The sequence below is a fragment of the Chaetodon trifascialis genome, chromosome 1 (genome assembly GCF_039877785.1).
Source record: "Chaetodon trifascialis isolate fChaTrf1 chromosome 1, fChaTrf1.hap1, whole genome shotgun sequence".
NCBI classification, from domain to species: Eukaryota; Metazoa; Chordata; class Actinopteri; order Chaetodontiformes; family Chaetodontidae; genus Chaetodon; species Chaetodon trifascialis.
The window spans coordinates 24,903,844-24,920,719 of NC_092056.1; the positions used below are offsets into that span (position 1 = coordinate 24,903,844).

The 16,876-nt window shown below is 41.8% G+C and overlaps 1 protein-coding gene across 1 annotated transcript in view; it reads right to left on the reverse strand.

The window, feature by feature from the left end:
• LOC139333740 (carbohydrate sulfotransferase 8-like) overlaps positions 1-16,376 on the reverse strand; it is a 179,524-nt gene extending 163,148 nt beyond the window's left edge. The window contains exon 1 of the mRNA XM_070966371.1: positions 15,867-16,376. The gene's annotated coding sequence lies outside the window, so the exon portion shown is untranslated. The remainder of the gene's footprint in view (positions 1-15,866) is intronic.
• Between the last annotated feature and the right edge of the window lie 500 nt (positions 16,377-16,876).

Consider the following 16,876-nt stretch of genomic DNA (forward strand, 5'->3'; position numbering starts at 1 on the left):
CTCTGAAATATGACATGTATGAAAGCTAATGGCGCCTATCAAACTTTAATCCAGTTTTTCCAAATCTGATCAAATCTGTTCTTTAACAAGCTGGGAGGTCTCCACTCTAACGCCCATGCAGAAATGTGAGCACAGAGCATAATTCTTTAATTAAGTCTTTTTTTTTTTTAACTGGAAGAAGAACAAATTGTGTGTGGAGTTCACCAGTTCTGACCAATTCCGACAGACCATTTCTGATGAAATGTTACTGGATAACTGTGCAGAATCACTTCACTTTGGCAGCGTTATAAAGTGATGTGGATTTCTTCAGATTTTAATTCCACACAGTAAAGTTTAAAATGTGCTTCAGTTGCGTCTACTTAACTCCAATTAGTGATAATTATTTCCATGTCAATTATAAGAGAGCCAAACATGCAGTTGTGTCTAGGTTAGCGACCTCCTTTCAGCCACTTAAAGCACTTAAAGTATTAAGCAGGTGGACGGGTTCTAACCTTGAGATTCCCATGACACATCTCTCATGCATTTTGCTTCAAGGACGTACTGTACGACAGCTACCCCGACGGTGTGCAGCCCATACAGCTTAAAAACCAGTGATTAAAGAGGAAAATTTGGTATAATTTCCCATCTGTCAAGTGTGCCATAAAGCAAAACAGTGGTTTGTGGCAGTAACTGAGCTGACATGATACTGTATGTCCATCATTACTGCAGGTTATATTTGAGAATTTCTCAGTATGCTGGTGCCGTCATCACCTGCGGGAGTATCCTGTGGAATGCATGCCAAGTCACGGCCAAGCATTTTTCACATGTTGAAAGTGGTTGGGGTATTTTTGGTATAAAGCTGTGTAATCAGAAATGGGCTTCCTTTTCTCTGAGCATTTCTCTGGCACATACCAGCAGTGAGTGTGACAAAAGCTCAATGAAGCAAAATTGAGAAACTTGCAATTTATCTAACAGCTATTTGCCAGCTAACTAGTAGAAAGAAAGCATGGCAGGAAAATACATTGCACCTTCAATCAGTACAAAGGAGAATTTTATCATTCAGTCCAAAGGCTAGGCTGACTCAAGACCCATTTTAGGGCTTATTAAGGCCAAATCAAGCCTAAACCTGAAAACACACCATAAATATGAGGTGAATAATTTCTGTGCGAGGTGAGCTGACTAAGAAAGTTGCAGACCTGTTTTATGATCAATTCAGAGCTAGACAGCACAAAATGAAAGGTAACTATTTTAGAGCATTTTTCAGCCTGTGCACTTAATGTTCAACAGGTACATAGTAAGAATTGTAACTACTTGTGGCAACATGGGCTTTTGGAAGATCAAAGTGTCTGGCTGGAGAAAGGTGACTAGCTTGAAGTGTCACAGAGGCTTTCAACGCAGGCTTTAAACCTCTGCCCTGGTAAATACACATTCATCTCCTCCCCCAAAAATCCTTTAATCTTCAGTCACCATGTATGCTGCCTTCCTGTGAACAGATGACAGGGAATAGACACTGGTGCAATTTCTCAGTCAAGGAAATCAGGTAAGTGCATTCATTAGTCATATGAGGCTTCCTGCAGGGTCAAAGAGGGCAGAGATTGTGGGTAATTAAATGTGGTAAATGAAACACTAATTGAATGAGCGACTCACTGCCTCTGGTTCTTGTTTAATCATATGGAGAAGTAGCAAAAAAATGGGATTCATTTTCTTTCGTGGGGGAGATGTAATTACGGTGGTGCACGAATTGATCACTTAACAATAAACATTAAATAACAATCAAGGCAGATGTGCTTGTATTGACTCAATTAAAGAGGAAACTGTGATTTCCTGTGATGTGATGAATGATTAACAGTTTAAAGGTAAATTACACTGAACCTAAAGTCATCAGATCCATACGTGATTCATTATACTTTTTATTATATGATTTTATGGGGTTGAACAGTAACTTTAAATTATCCATCCATCCATTTTCTATACCACCTATCTCTTTCGGGGTTGCGGGGGGGCTGGATCCTATCCCAGGTGTCAACGGGCGAGGGGCGGGGTACACCCTGGACCGGTCATCAGTCGATCGCAGGGCAACACACAAGACAAACAACCATTCACACTCACACTCACACCTAGGGGCAATTTTAGAGTCACCAATTAACCTAATGAGCATGTTTTTGGTCTGTGGCAGGAAGCCGGAGTACCCAGAGAGAACCCACGCATGCACGGGAAGAACATGCAAACTGCGCACAGAAAGGCCCCGCCCAGGTTTTTTTCAGTGTCATTGGGTTTCAGTTTCAACTTCCTGTCACCATTTTGGCATGGAGAGGAGGGGTTTCAGGAGAGGGGCAAAGAGAGTGTGATTTACATATCTCTATACGAATGAGAAAGCATCGCTCCTCTGGACCTGTTTTTCCACATAGAACCAGGCTGGTGTAAAGCTGACTTTTAAACTTTTGACATTATTCAGCGCCAGTACTTGTTTCAGTGCCAATACAACTTTTTTCAACACATCTTTCAATGACAATGTTTCCTCTGTCGATGCCAAATTTTATTTTCAGTGCCAAAATTTGCAGCATTGCTCCATGTGATGTTCCTCAAAAAAATAATCATGATTAACTGTGATAATTCAGAAGTGAGTATAGTGTAGACACCAAATATTCTGTTTTGCTGCAAGTTGGTGTTATGAACAGCTGAACCTGTAATTGCTGTGTCAGTCTTTGTTATTTGGTTTGGCTCACATGGAGATTTATTGTCTTGATGTTTTAGCTTGATTTAGTAATTTGTCAAAAGGTTACAGTCTAAATTTTTTTGATATACAGTCTGAGAATATCTGACTAAATTTGAACCTGTTTTATGAGACTACAAATACATCTCTCAGTTGATTTGTCATGGATCTACACTAAACTACACTTGGAATGTAGTACATTGAAAATACATGAAGGTATACTGTAGTTGTATGACATGCATGGCTTTATACAGAAAAACGACTTCAGATACAGATTTGTCAGGTTAGATCAGCCTTAGTCGTCATTATTTTGTATTTTCCAAGCTCTTTAGGAGTCTGTTCACACCGATATATAATGACAGAGATTTTGTAATAAGGTGAAAATATTGAAAAGAAAAAAAAAAAAAAAGGCTAATTAGGCCTCGATACATTACATTTCTTTATTTTAAAGTCCAGCCCCCACAGTGTTTGCTTCAGAAAATTCTGGCCCTTGAACAAATGTGGTTGATGACCGCTGCTATGCAGTATGTAAAACTGATGATTGCCATTGTTGCACAGTGATTACTACATTTACAAAACAAAGCAATTTTTTGAATCGCATTTTTTTAAGTGTCTGGTTTACAAATGCTGTGGGGGGTGGGGGTGGTTGATGAAAGGATCTGAAGCATCTAATCACAACATCTTTGGAATTTCATGAATTCTTGTGCCTACATACAGCACGTAACCACCAGCAGAACTCTATGGATTAGCAAACCATTGTATTAATATTATTTTTATGTTCAATTTTCAAATTCAAAATGGAATTGGATGGACATTATTTCAATTTTATGTTAACTGGCATTAATTCTCTCATTAGGGTTTTTGCCTGATTGCTCTACGGGGGAACGATCAACCCATTTGGGCCCACCTACAGTATGAATTAAGACCGAGCTGCTGCATCCAGAAAGACCTGAATGTGTTGCCAAGCCTTTACTGACAGGCTAAGGCAAAATAAATTAGTGTAATTAACTTGGGCAGCAGCCTAACTGATCAACACCCTGGCACCTGGTCATGTGCAGTTCCAGAAGAGTTAACATTTTAAGAGTCCCACAGTGGAGTGAGTTGCTGGTAGCGAGCACGTTCGTGTCCTTGGTTCTGGGTTTTCCAGGAATCACACTGCCTTTGAACTTAAAGAGCGTCCATCCCAGCATCAGCCTCTGAACCAATCACCTTGTCAGCCTTAGAAAACAGACTGCTCCTCACCCTGAGTTTCTTTGGGCAAATCCACATCCTCCTCACTTATACAGAGACACCTCACTGAAAACCTGCTTATCCTGAACCTTTTTTTTTTTTTTTCAGCTGCGAGATAAACGAGCGTTGTCACTGCTCTGCACATAGTAGGGTGGAAATAAGGGCAGTTTCTCTCAAAGAAATACTGGCATCACAAACCAACCCCTGTGCATCAGCGTCCCCGAATAACATTCTGTTTTCATTCTAACACCCATCTGTCTGGATACTGAGCTCAATGAGTCAACTTTTAATTTCAAACTTGTGCAGACTTGGTGCACAACACTTTTCACATGCACTAAACAACCATTATTTATAACCAGCACATTTTGATTCACTTCACCAAAAAGCTACAACAAAAGCTCTATTTGTACTATTGCATCGTCGAAATACGTAACAGAAGAAAAGGAATATACAAACACAGTAAGAAAAATATGCAATATTGCGCAAGATATTTGCACAGATTTAAGGTATGTTTAATAAGGGATCAGCCAATGGAATTGAATCAGTGCCTAAGGATTCATTAATATAGTGTCTGTGGTGGCTTGCTTGTGTACTGTGCAGAGGTGTGGGGCTTTGTTTCCTGAGTTTCCTTTTTTGGCAGAGGCTGGGCGTGGTTCTCCAGGTGGCTTGGGAGCTCCAACACAGCTGGGACTCATCAAAATCAAGCACAGCATAAAGGCTGTGGACTGCAGAGGACTGTTGATTGTTTCTGCTGCCTAGTGGTATTGTTGACTGTTTACTAGTGCTACCTGTCAGTAGAAGTGTATATTTAGTTTTGTTTCTCTCGTGTCAGTTACCAGTGCCTGATCCCCTGTGTCTTTTTCCTTTGTGTGAAGTGAGTTGTCCTGCACCACTCTCCATTTCCAACCTCTTGCCTCCACCTGCCTCGAGCCTCCAGTCCACAACCATCATCACCCAGTTTCAGCTGTGCCTCCACCACCATGTGCCCTCAACGCTATTACACACACCACCTGAGGTCTTTGCACTCCAGCATATCCCTGAATCACTCTCCACCTCAGTACCTCGTGCCTCACCAGCTATTCCCAGGATTCCCCAGCTACTGGTTTCCTGCATACCTGGAGTCTCCTTTCATTAGCCATTCAATAAATTCCTATTATACCTTGCTCCCTGCTTGAGTCCAAATCCTGCCAAAATGTAACAGTATCTCACAATCTGTTCTCTAGAAACTCATCGTAATCTACTTATTATCACACGATTATATGATATATTGAGGAAGTACTTGATACCTGATAATTATCAGGTGCTCCTGATTCTTTCCTCATTTGTTCTTTTGTAACTATTCACAGTTTTGTGTACCTCACTAGAAAGTGAGGCCTGTCTTTTCAATCTTTGCCCAGTGACCTAACCAGTTCTTACTGTCTTCAAGCATATGTCTAGAATTTGTTTTTTTAAACATCATTAGTCATATTTCCAAAAACAATGGATGTCACATGTCAGCCAGTCTTTCTGAGTTTCGTTGTTTAACAGCATCATTGCTATACGATATATAAAAGTAGTAAATAAAATACTTTTTTGAAGTAAACTGCTGTATTTAGTTTGTTTATCAAACTATGTGAGTCTTTAGATTAACATCTGTCACATATGAGATCGATCCTGAAAACTGTCCTCTCAGGCCCTGGACTTGACTGCACATGAACACATACATGTGGTAAATAAAATACATACATATGCACTTTGCCTTTCCTGGCAGTGTCTTCACCCACCTAGTGGTGGCTGTATTTTTAAGCCCACTGGGAATTTTGAGTTTGACTTTTGACCCTGCAGCTGGTGTTAAAGCTACATGGTAGCAACGTGAGTTGGCAATGTGAAGTCAGGAGCTATGAGCTGGTTTCCACAGAGCATGAGGAATGTATGCCTGCAATTATCACTTCTTAAGATAATATTATCACGTTTGCGATGCTAATTTCCACATTAAAGGTAATTCCTGTGAGCACATTAATGCACACACACACACAGACATATACATATTAGTGCTGTCAATCGATTAAAATATTTTATCGCAATTAATCTCATGACTTTCATAGTTAACTTGCAATTGATTGCAAATTAATTGCACATTTTTATCTATTCTAAATGTCCCTTGAATTATCATTTTAATACTCTTATCAACATGGAAAAGTGGATAGGCTTGCTTTGTGCAAATGTTTTTTTTATTGAAAACAACAACATGTAGTGTTATATTTCACACTAATATTCTCACTTTGAGCAGTCATTCACATTTGAATGAATCAAATCTCACACAAGTTAACAGTCAATAAACAGATGACAAAAAAAGAAATACTTGATTAAAAAAAGCCCCTTCAACAACCCTTTCTAAGGGATCAAAACAGGGTGATACAAAATAAAGTTACAAAGTGCACATCATTGTAAACTAGGACTCAGGCTATAGTGCATTTAAACCATGGCTTAAACTTTCCTTTCTTAAGTTTCCTTTGAACATAACAGCATCCATATGCCTCTGTCGAAAGCCATCCATTGTCGCCTGGTTTTGACAAGGAGACGGCAGAGAATTCGCATTCGCCGTGTGTTTGGCCATCAAGTGTTATTTCAGACTGAATGTGCTGCGGTGAAAACTCAGTTCACACCAACAATACACACAGAAAATTTTGGTCTTGTCAGTCGACCCATCTGGCAACTTTTTGAAACTAAACTTTCTATTCAGAATCTTGTTCGCATCCAATCCGGGGTTTCACACTTGACATCCACACAAACCAGTAGCCTACTCTTTCACAGCTAACGAGCAGGCAAGACCAAACACGTGCGTGGGGCGTGCCTATTGTTATGTTTCCGGTTTACAACCGGATCCTGTAGTTTTTCTTACGTTACTAGCAGTGGCCACAGCTTCTAAAAAACTACAAGTTCACTAGGTCACAACCAGCATTAATCTCGCGATAAAAAAAATGACCGTTAAAATTGATTTGTGTTAACACGTTAACACGATATTTTTGACAGCACTAATACATATATAAAAATACATATACATACACACACACACACACACACACACACACACACACACACACACACACACACACACACATACATACATACATACACGTACACACACTATTATAGTGTAAATAACATACATTTGTGGATGTCACAATGACAGTCGCACTGTATCAAAACTCATCAGATTCGGTCTTTGATTTAGCTGAAGACTTACATACCTCTACCCATAACTATTGATCACTGTCTCATTACTTAATGTATATACAGAGCAGTCACAATCCAAATGATTTCCTCTCTTCACTGAGTGCTACAGTACAGACAGCATTAAGACAGTGGCCATGGGAAGAGAGGGTCATGCTGCTGATTGCATTTACAATGACAAACATGCTTCTCACTTGATTCCCTCTGGGCTGCTTGCCATCCTTTGCTTGATGGACGTGTCCTGTATCTGTGTACGGACCTCTGTTGTTGTTCAGAGATGCTGGGTTGGCATAAGGTTGATGTCTCTCTCTCTCTCTCTCTCTCTCTCTCTCTCTCTCTCTCTCTCTCTCTCTCTCTCTCTCTCTCACACACACACACACACACACACACACACACACACACGAACACACACACTCACTCTCTCTGTCTCATCTGTCCTTCTCTTTCCCTCCTGCCTCTCACAAGACCAGATGAACATTTTCACTTTCTCTCCTTGCTCAGAATCCTCCCCATGCCTCCTCCCTCTAATCCTTCCATGGAAGTGACTCACATTACAGCATTCTTCAGTTTAATGCACTTTAATAGCATTAATATCTGCTTTTGCCTCTTCAGCTGCAATAAACACCCCTTACATCTTAAGAAAGCCGCTTAAGAGCAATTGACATGGCAAGTGTACCAAAACAGAAACATACCTCGGGTGAAAAGCAGAATAACTCATTGTAGAAGAGTAATCTGCTGTTTTTTAGACACTGGCACCAGCCTGGCGCAGCGTGGCACGTGGTGTACTGTAAACAGACACTGGGGAACTTAGACAAGGAGCAGCCAGCTCCCTGCAGTCCTTCCTACTCACTCTCGGTGTGTGGAGGAGGTCTGCAGATATGGGAAGAACACAAGTCCCTGCCACCTTCTGTGCCACCCATGTTGCTGCTGCAGTGACAGCCAAGGTCAGCTCAGGAATGACAGAGGGCTCCTGCATCGAGATAAGACTCTTGCAAACATCTGAACCACCATGCCGCTTTTCGAAGGAAAGAAAATCCTGGCCCTGAATTATTCAATGGGTCTCCCCCACCCTAAATAACAGCCGGCAAGCATTGTTTGACATCCCGAATGAATAATTAAGCACTGACCTTTTGTTCCCATTAGAGGTGATAGGTTGATAGCGCCATACTTTGTGGGCGAGGCTGGGAGACAATGTGAAGGTGCTGTTTGGAGGAATGAGGAATTTTCTAAAAAATTAGCCAAACTCTCAGGCACAAGCAGTGATTCTAAGAAAAGAAACACACCGCGTCCCTGTGGGATGCACTGATATACAAAGATGTAGATGCAGTCTCTGTTGATTGTTCCTAAAGCACAGCCTGAAGCCATTCTTTGTCACTGCTTCCATGTTCTCATAAGACTTGTGCTGTAGTTTGTTCCTGACACATCAGAGGCATTTTGATTATGCCAGTCAAGAGCTTGTAGTCAGCTCTGTGAATCAGAAATGATGTATTAACACAAATCCCTTCTCAACTGGCTGCGTCCGGTTTGGTGGTGTTCCAGTGAATTATGGTCTATTTCCCAGTCTTGGATTTCAGTGAGATAGTGACTCACAGAACCCTGAACAGCACCAAATCCATACAGTATTTAAAATGTAAAACTTTGAACAGGACATCTATTATATGGATTCTTTTTTAAAATTTAAACTGATATATTATTATCATATTTGCTGTCTTAATGTAAATCTGAGACTTAAATTAATATTTCAAATAGACATATCAACATTTCATCTACTTAATGCTACTCTCATTCACTCTTCACTATGCGCTACTCTATCTGCTTTATTGGTGCTGCTGTAAACTGGAATTTCCCCTTGCGGGACTAATAAAGGAATATTGAATTGAACTGAATTCGCCATGACAACAAAGCTCACCTGAGAGTGTCTCTGTGCTGATCAAGATGCTGCTGCTTTTTCCTGATGACACATGATATTTACAAACTCATCAAGCAAGTGGACATGCTGTGGCTAATTTTGCACATAATGTTAATATCATAACCAATGTCAGAGGTTATACTTGTTCTTCTTTTGAATGGACCTGATGTCCTCCATCTTTGACTGTCTGAGAGGCATTTTACCTAAAGTTAATAACAACATTGGTTGATGGTAAAATTACATGTTTGAGCACTGAAAACAGACTTTTAACTATTGGTACCATCTGCGACAAATTTGTTGTTTACTCATCTCATAGACGTACCTGCCAGTGCTGCAGCTGTCAAGACGTGATTCAGCCTCAGGGTTCCAGATCACGCAGTCAGACATCCACCATCCCATATCCACTCTTTCAGTCATTATTGAAATATCCAATTTTTCACACAAACCTAGCAACTATGCATGAACTGGTTTACAAATCTATACCTGTGGCTGATAATAGGACAAAAAATACATGCAAATATAGACTAGCTAGCTTGAAATGGTGGCACAAAATGTTGGAACAGCGGTTTGTGTGCACTCACCTAATTATGATTTGCTTTTCAATGCTTTCTTTTTGGCTACTTGAAGTTTTTTGTCCATCCTGGCACAAGCCTGAGTGCACCTTGACATAAACTAATCTTTGTAATACCAGCTGAAGAGTCTTGTAGCATCTCTGAATGCATGGCAAGCTAGAACCCAAAAGCACGAAACAGAAGCAGACAATGTGGCATGAAAGTTTAACCAGGACAGGCATACAAAGGTCTAAACCAGGAGAACAGGCAAACAAATCTGACAAGGGACAGGCAGAGAAATCCTAAGTACAGGAATCAGGCAAAATGGTCAAACTGGGTGGTCAGATAAATCAGGATTCAAGAATGACGGAAAGCTAACAAAGCACACTATGCTATCTGTACTGTCCACCTGTGTCTTACATGTGTCTTTAAGGTGTCCAGCCGACCACTTATGTTCAGAATTTGTTACTACTGTATGAGAAGGTCAAAGGGCCATTTGTTCAGTTATTATGTGTCACCGGCTCGCTAAGAACACAAAAATGTTTCAAGAACTAATATACATGTACAGGTTGCTCCAACTGTTGAAACTGGTATTACATTTTTGTTGCACACACATCGTCGCATTGGCACTTACACTACACCAAGACGTGTTAATACCAGGTATAACAAGGTCAAAGGGTGTGACAAGTCTGATGTTACTTCAATTCTATAAATCTGTAATCCTCTGACATTTAAAAGTCTGATCCCTCGTGCTCTATGCTGCCTAGTTATTATAGCTTTTACTGAAAAGCTTAAGCGATAATTGTCAGCATAGTCAAATTCAGGTTCCTGGTTTTAGTGTGACCAGAAATATGTTGAAGATCAAACTCAGGAGCAGAGCAAAAATTTGCTTTTTGACATGCAAATCACATCTCAAAGACTTGTGGCAACTGCACATACAGGAACAGAATGACAATACCACAAGTATAAATAAACTTGAATATATATTGTGATTTATTGTTATCATTATAGATATTATTGAATTTATATGTGCTTTGTCCAAACGCTTCTTTCATTTTCAACCATTCTGCAGTATTAGTATGTGGAGTATCATGTTTTTATTGTGGGATGAAAGTCTGAACTGGCTCTGTTTTGATTAATATCATCTAAGCACACCCTCTGTTGGTGATCTGCAAGAATGGTTGTGTGTAACAACGCGAGTGACATTGGCCTCTCCAGTGTTTTGCATTTCTTTTTTTTTTTTTTTTTTGAAATCAGTATGATGTTTCACTTCTGCCAGCATCTGACTAGCTTGGTTTAGGTGTTAGCCATTGTATTTCTCTGTGGAAATGCACATAAGAAAGCAGGTGAAGCTACACCACAAGAGTCAGCCATCGCTAGCAGTATAGATAGATTTCAGTAATGGAACAGGAGCTAGCGCTGACATTACCACCAAGCTAGCAACCGCAGCAGAGACAAGTGCTGCCACTATCTCCTCCCCCCTCTGCTCCACCACTGCCAGGGCCTGGGTCGCTGTTTTCACCACCAGCAGCGACGTCATAACCAGATGGCAGTTGTGCATCTGTTAGTAGCCCTTCTCCCAACCCCCCTTGGAGAATTAAGCAGCATAATTCCAGACGACTGGTACTCCTGGATCGCTTTCCACTTCTGTGAGAACTCTTTTTCCACTGAGCACTAAAGAAGCGATTCAAAACTTGCTTTGGAGAAGAACCTGGTTCACTGGGAAATGTCGGCTAAAAACCAAAATGCCTGGCCAGCTGCTTTCCTCTGGCACAGGGACTGAGCCCAGCCCTCATGCCCTCAAATCCAGATTTCTTATTTGTGGGATTAATTGGACTGCTTTATACACAATCTATGTATAAAGGGCATTTAAAGAAGCTTTATGGATTAAGATAATTCACAGTGGATTGCAACAAAATGGAATGGGACCAGACACTGACTGAGTATGAACATGGTTGTTTTGTTGTGCAGGTGCTACAGACAGAGAAGCATCAGAAGGTATTCAGAGACAGATGAACATATTGTTGGTTGGTGGGTTTTTTGTTGCAAAGGGCAATATATAGAAGAACACCAGCCTCATCCTACAAGAAACACAAAGCTCAGCTCCTTTTTTTTTTGTTCTAAATCTATACATTTTCCTGAAGAGACACATCACAGTCTTCTCCAGAAAAGGCTTTCCCCGAGATAAAGCTCCTGGTTCCTTCACAGTGTGAGGACGGAAAGCAGAACTGCAGCACACCCGCAGTGGCACGCTCAGGAGAGCACAACTCTGAGGCAAGCACAGATTCCTAGTTTAAGTGAGAGGGAGAGAGAGATTGGGTGCTGAAGACAGACCATATTTATAGCCAGGGCTAGGAATAATTCATTGTGATCAAAGTGCAGATCATGCTCCATTCCATCACAGAGCAGATGTGGCAGAATGAAAAGAGCACACTTTCTCTCTGTCTGCTCTCTAGCGGCTTCCCAAATGGAAACAGTGAGTCGAAGTTATCTCTGTGAAGCCGCTGTGCGTGTGTGTGTGTGTGTGTGTGTGTGTCACCATGTGATCTCCGCTCATTCTCAGGTGCCTCCACTTTAGAAGGAGTGCAACGCCTCAAAGATGTAACATGCGGTAAAAAAATAAATAAAGAGATAGAAAAAAAAGGTGTCCCACATGCAACACGTCTTTTCAGTCAGAGCGACGAGTGAATATCAGACGCTGAGCTCACAGCAGGACGCCATGTGCCTGCAGCCACGCACCATAAAGCGCATCCACAACGGCCACTGTACGTCGCGCGGCTGCTGTACAAGGATGTGAACAAAGCGGATCGCAGCCTGACATACTGTTTCCGTTTGACACAGCCCTCCATTTGACTTGTTTTCTCTGTGTTGGTTTCCATGCGGCTTTGATTTGCTGTTTAATATTATCAGTGAATACCACACTTAGTGTTAAGACCACACGTGTGTGCGTAAGATAAGATAAGATAAGATAAGATAAGATAAGATAAGATAAGATAAGATAAGATAAGATAAGATAAGATAAGATAGACCTAATAAAGGTCTATCTTATCTTATACCACTTTCTTTTTTTATTTTCTTTGACCCCTCATATACCCACTTTCCCAGACACACCCAGACACACACACACACGCACGCACACACACACACACACACACACACACACACACACACACACACACACACACACGATCACTCTTTCCTCTTTTTCTTTATGGTCCCTCCTGCCTTTTCTCTCCCACTAATGCTTTCTCTGCAACCACACACAAATATATAGACACACACACACACACACACACACACACACACACACACACACACACACACACACACACACACACACACACACACACACACGCTTGCTTCTTCCAGTTTCATTTTCTCTCCCTCCCACACACAGACACACTCATGCGCCTGTTTCTTTTTCTCTCTTTCATTTTCTGTGCTTTCTTTCATCTTCCCTGTCATTCCTTCAATGCACACGCACACACACACACACACACACACACACACACACATACACACAGATACACAATTGCACACATGCACATGCGTACAGACATACAGGCTCCTTCATCTCCTCTTTTATTTCTTCGCCCTCCCACACTTTTCCTATCGCTACTTCCATGCACACACACACACACACACGCACGCACGCACACAAACACAGAGGCGCTTGTTTCATTTGCTCTCATTTTCTCTCTCACGCATCCTTTCTCTCCCAATCACTCTGTCAACTGGCACACACCCTCATACACACATACATACCTCTCTCTCTCTCTCTGTCTCTTACTCTTTCTCTCATCCCGTGTCCCTCGCACATTCACGCACACACACATTCTGACACACTACCGGCCGTCCAGCTTTCCTTACTCCCAGCTGGGCTTGGACAGCTCTCTTCCTCTGGCCTCTCTGGGCCATCTGGAGTGCAATGTCCCCCCTCCGCTGGTCCCCTGCCAGCCGCTGAGCCTCCCAGGATGAACACAGCATCTTCAAGCACAATTTGTACGCGTCAAAGCTCTGCTGTGTGTCCAGTGACCCAGCTGAGTGAAGTCATTGAGTCTCGCGTTTCCCACCTCAAAGGAGCCTCGTTCTGCTTTGATGACACCTGCGCTCCCCATCTCTCTGGATGGAGGATGCTGCAGTAATTGATTCAAGCCGATGAGCAAACTTACTAGCAATTACAGTTCTGTTTATGATCTTGTGGAGGGTTTGTCTTTGCATGAGGATGGAAAATCAAAGTCAAGACACAGGTCAAGTGCCTGAACAAGCTTTTTTCAGCAAAAAATACACCGCTGTAATGTTTAAATTACAAAGTCTGGCTAGATTAGAAGATGATCCATCTCCTCCAGTGCAGGCATGCAGGACTCAAGCGAAAGAGGACAGGAATTATCACCTGTCCTCATTTTTGCACATAAAAGAAATACAACGGTCTACTAAACAGCAGTATTCAATCATGTAAGATCTTCTGACTCTATAACTTTTGTAATCCTTTGGTATAAAGTGTCAAAGACTGAAAGGATTTCGCCACCAACGCAAATGCTTGTCTATTGCAGCTTCAAGCGCTGTGCAAAGTCTCCCACAAGTCAACTGACTTAATGACTGAATTAAAAAATACCAAATGCATTTCAATCCAAAAGGCTTGAAAAAGTGCCTTGAAATTAAGTTGCGCCTTCTGAAATTAATCGGAACTTAAGTCATTCAGCCGAGATTTTCCTACCTCAAAGGGGCCTTGCTCTGCTTTGATGACACCCACGCTCCCTCTCAGCTCGACAGAGTAATTAATTAAAGCAAGTAAGTCACAGTATTTGCAATTACAACACTGTTTAAGATCTAGAAGATCTTAAACTTTTGGAAAAAATCTCTGTTAACTGACCACCGGCATTCAGATTGAATACAATAAATCAAAGGAAAACAAGCAGCAAATGTTGTGTTTGTGACACACCCTGCAAACCTTCTCGTTGGATAACCAGTGAGCCACATTTCATTCGTTTGGTTTGGCCCTGGCAGCTTTCGTTAGGATTTTGTTGGACAACACTCTGGAAGTGTCCAGAGTTTTAAAGTCACTGCAAAGCTTAAGGTTGTGTTCGAGATGATGGTGCAAAATCATTTGTGGAATAAAATGTCATAATCCAAAATACATGCCTGAGGCTAGTGACTGTGCAGTGGCTGTTTTTATAGTCTAGTGAACACACCAGTGCTATGTTACACCCCAACAACAGCACACACAAACTCTGCCCTGATCTTTTCTATTTTCTGATTGTACTCCAGCTACAGGTTTGCCAAGCAAAAAAGAATAAAAGCCATTAAAACCCTGAAATGGATCACTGACCCTCATGATCATTTACAAAGTTTTTGTTTAAAGACACTAAACACAAATTGATTTTGGAAGCCAGAGAACCACAAGCAGCCAAAAAAAGTACAGTATCATATGGATGTGTGGTGCATGAAGTTATCAGGTACCAGCAGGCAGCAAAGTGAGAGCCCAACACAAACCACTGGCTCCCTAAGTCACTGCTCCAATACAATGAGTCCTTACTGTACATAGTGTTCCCCACACCAACTGTAAAAGCATGCCGTGTGGCGCATACAGCAGTCTATTCCTGTGTACTTTATTTGCATGTAACAGAAACCAGTAAGGACACAACCGGTAATGTCTCTCCAATGCAGAAAATGATCTGTCCTTTGTCTCGATGAGTGTGACGCGATTGAACAGCACAGAAAACAAACTGCAATAATAATCAGCAGAAGGCAACAATATGCCCCATGATCTCATCATTTCTCAACTGATGAATCATATTTGAATTTAAAGTAAATAAACTGCAATCCACCACAAGGCACAAAGAGAAATAAATAGTAAAGATAAAACCCAAGTAGTACTGCATTCATCCTCAAAGTTTGGTGGTAAAAGCCACATTAGGAAGAAAAACTAATTTTCTGAGGAACAGATGAATGAACACCAAGGGAGGCTTTGCAAAGTGAAACGCTTATTGATGGCAAGCATGAAGAGTGCAATCAACAGGCAATCTGTGACATCTGGGGGTCAATACTTTTGCGTAGTTGGAACGTGAGCTAAACCAACTCAAGCTTTGCTGCTGTCGTCAAGCCACAAGATCAAACTTTAAAATACAACACATGCACACACTCAGGACTCACAGATGCAGACACACAGTAGAGAGCTGTTGGCTTCAGAAGCTGGACTGTAACATCTCAAAGACATGAGTGAAACAGCTCATCTGCATTTTCCCTCCACCACATGTAGTATAAGACTTACCTCTGTGAAGCTACCAAATGCCACGAAGCTCAGAAGCAGGTGGCGAAGTGAGAGCGCCTTCCTCTTCTTCACTAGTTGATCAGCCGAGGCTTTCTGTTTCAGCACCACGGAGAGCGCGTCCGCCTCTTTGTGTGAATGATGCAAGTTTCTCGTTGGCGCTGTGAACGCATCCACTGTGCAGACTGAGAACACGTCGCCTTCAAGTTTGATGCCACCTCCCTGATGCTCTGGCTGGAGCAAACATGACTCGTCGTGCCTGATGCTTTTACAGAGAGTATGACCAATCACAATGCATCTCGCTTTTTACTCTCACATCTTTGCGCATCCCCCAAGAGTCTCCAAGGACCGGTGCGTGTCTTCCTCCGGGCGGGCACGGCTGCAGAAATAGTGACTTTACGACTGTATTTTCCTGATATCGGAGCACATCTTCATTTGCGACGCTCTCTTTGTCTTCAGGGCGATGCTGATACTGATAAAGATGGGCTATGAATTTCCTCCCGCGCGTCGACTGGGTGCGGGAGCGGAGCCGTCGGCGCCGGGAGCAGAAGGAGTGTCTTTTACGGTCTGAGTTCATTAAAGACTCTTCTAATATGGATGAACTTCGGCTATCATCGTTATTATAACCCGCCTTTTCTTTCCAAATGGCGGGATCGTGGCGCACTGCGAGTGGATACTGAAAGATGTGCTCTGCTATAACAAATGCAACTAAGCTACAGTAGAGGCGGCATAGAGTTTACACTAGATCCCTTATCAGAAACGCGAGACACAAAGATAAATCCACTCCAAAGCCATTCATCAATTATGAATTAGTTATTAATGAGGATTTAGAAAAGTGTCACTGTGCACGTGGGGCTATTTATGACTGTCTGTATTTGTGCCTGAGAACGACTTTCAGACTTTAAATCAATTGATTGGGAACATCTCAACTGAGGACAGAGTTGGCGTCTCCAATTTCTTTCCACCCCAGCTGCATTCAGCATTTAGTGTATGACTAGTGTGATTTCTGCATT